This window comes from Panicum virgatum, chromosome 8N (assembly GCF_016808335.1).
Source record: "Panicum virgatum strain AP13 chromosome 8N, P.virgatum_v5, whole genome shotgun sequence".
Taxonomy (NCBI): Eukaryota; Viridiplantae; Streptophyta; class Magnoliopsida; order Poales; family Poaceae; genus Panicum; species Panicum virgatum.
In genome coordinates, this window is record NC_053152.1 from 27,500,851 (window position 1) to 27,503,432 (window position 2,582).

General features: G+C 43.6%; 1 non-coding gene across 1 annotated transcript; it reads right to left on the reverse strand.

Moving 5' to 3' along the window:
- Positions 1–919: 919 nt before the first annotated feature.
- Positions 920–1,058, reverse strand: LOC120687096. The gene has a single exon (XR_005680594.1). It is a non-coding gene; the product is annotated as a small nucleolar RNA Z247 (small nucleolar RNA).
- Between the last annotated feature and the right edge of the window lie 1,524 nt (positions 1,059–2,582).

A 2,582-nucleotide genomic window follows, 5' to 3' on the forward strand; every position in this document is an offset into this window, starting at 1 on the left:
TAGTAAGTATATCTTCCAAAAGAGATAGGAGCCGGTCCCCAAACATCTGAATAGATTAACTCAAGAGGAGAGCTTGACACTTTATTTGATTTCGAATAAGGAAGCTGATGGCTCTTAGCCATTTGACAAGCATCACACACTGACTCACGACTCTTATCACTAAAGAAAGATAAATTGTTCAAGCTAAGAACTCGATCAACAATAGGAAGGGCAGGATGTCCTAGCCTACTATGCCATCTTGATGTAGATGTTTTATTAACAGAACAAGCTTGTCTACTTGGATCTCCACGAGAAGAACTGGTTCTTAGGGGATATAAACCGCCACGGCTTCTACTTTGACTACCTTGATGGATACTCCACAAAAGCATGGTTGTCCCGAGCTAATTTTTGAACAGAAATGAGACTTTTGTTTGCTTTTGGGACATGAAGAATGTTTTTTTAAGATGTAAATCCTTACTAGGGGTATGCAGAACTGAATGACCAATATTACTAATTCTCATACCTGAGCCATTTGCAGCATGAACTTGATCACGTCCATTGTATTTGTCACGGACAGTCAGCTTTTCAAGTTCTCCAGTGACATGATCGGATGCCCCGCTATCAACGTACCAGTTTGTATCATGGCCATACCCAGAAGTAGCCGCACCAGCAACCTTGTGGTTCTGTTGATCTTCTTCTTCATCATCATCATACCGGTACCAACATCTTGGTGCTTCATGGCCATACTTCTTGCAAATCTGGCACTTGGGACCCTTTGGCTTGGAACTTCCAGCAGGGCTAGAGTTTGCATTGTTGCTGCGGTTTTGTCCCCCACCACGGCCTCGGCCTCTGCCGGCCACAGCCACCTCCATTGCGTCCTCGGGTAGCTGAATTAGCTGAGGATTGATACTAGCCTCCTTCTGGTACATCTCTAGGCGCATATCATATGCCAACAGTTGGGAGTATAGATCGCTCAGAGAGATTGATCCAACCCGCCCAAGAGTAGAAGTAACAAAAGCATTGTACTCAAAATCAAGGCCAGCCAGAATATATTGAATCATCTCATCATCATCTATGACCTTACCAACTGTTGCAAGTTCGTCTCGAAACGAACACATCTTGTTGTAGTAGACAGAGGAGGACATGCTTCCCTTCTTGAGAGAGGCTAGCTTCATGCGCAGGTTTGCAACCTGTGCCTTGGAGTGCGCAGAGAACATCTCCTCCAACGCCTTCCATGCTTTTGCCGATGTGGTCGCCGTTGCAACCGGCGCCAATGCCTCTTTCGTCAGAGAATTCAGTAGATAGCTCAACAATTGTTGATCCTTTGCAATCCATGAGTCGAACTCTGGATTGTTCACGATTTCTGTTGTCTTGTCCGCCTTTGTCACCTCTATTGTTTTGGGTGGCTGGGAGGTAGATCCATCAAGGATCCCCATGTACTGGGCTCCACGGACAGCAGGGAGGAATTGGGCTTTCCATAGAAGATAGTTGTCTCGGGTGAGCTTTTCCGAGACAACTCCGAGCTGCATTGGCGAGGAAGATAACGATGCCATGGAAGATATGTCGATGTCTATGGAAGAGTAGCTCTGATTACCATGAAAGATTTTATGTAATGTGATTGCCTATCTTGGCAAGTCACGGTTGCATGTTTATATAGGACAAGAAGCCAAAGCAATTACAAGTAGCAGTCCACGTACTCATGTAGGACTCGGTTACAAACTTAAACTCCGAGTAGCAAATCTATCTCTAACTATATTCAAACTATATCCGAGTCCCCTTAGTACAGGATGCTAGATTGATTCTAGAAAGATATTCTAGAGTTACATACATCGACTTCTTCTAACAGCCTCCCTCAATCTAAACTTCTCTTCCTTTTGAGATTTAGATTGCTCTTGAAGTCTTCAAGCTTACCAGCCGGTAAAGCTTTTGTGAAACCATCCGCTAGTTGATCATTAGATGGCACTAGTCGCACTTGTAGCTGTTTGTTTACAACTCTTTCTCTGACAAAATGAAAGCCAATTTCAATGTGCTTGGCTCGTGCATGGAAAACAGGATTTGCTGCCAATAAGTTGCTCCCAAGTTATCACACCAAAGTATGGGTGGCTGATCCAGCTTGATATTTAATTCTTTCAGCAATGACTCCATCCAAACTAACAAAGCAAAGTATTATCCAACCTCCTATCTCTATCTCTCTCAATCTCACATCCTTCACCATTGGGCGATCGGGGGAGAACCCCGGCGCCTCTACCAGCGGCGGCTACGAACTACGCAGTTGTGGCCCTGCTACCCTAGACGCCGGTGCCCTTGACATTATTCTACTAGCGGAAAAAAATACCAAAAATTTATGAAAATTCATGTATGTTATCATTTTTGTGGTTGAAAATCTAAATTGATGTGTTTGAATATGATAACAGACCTAACTGTAGGTGACGGAACGGCCAAAAAATTAAACGAAACTAGTTTTGAAGGCCAAGTAGCCAAGTTCAAGGGAAAAAGGGCCAAGAAACTAAGCACACCTTTTTTTAGGGCTAAGAAAATAATTCTCTCAAAGTAGATTATGTTGTTGTTTTGCACTACTATCAACCCCTTGCGTAACTTAATGC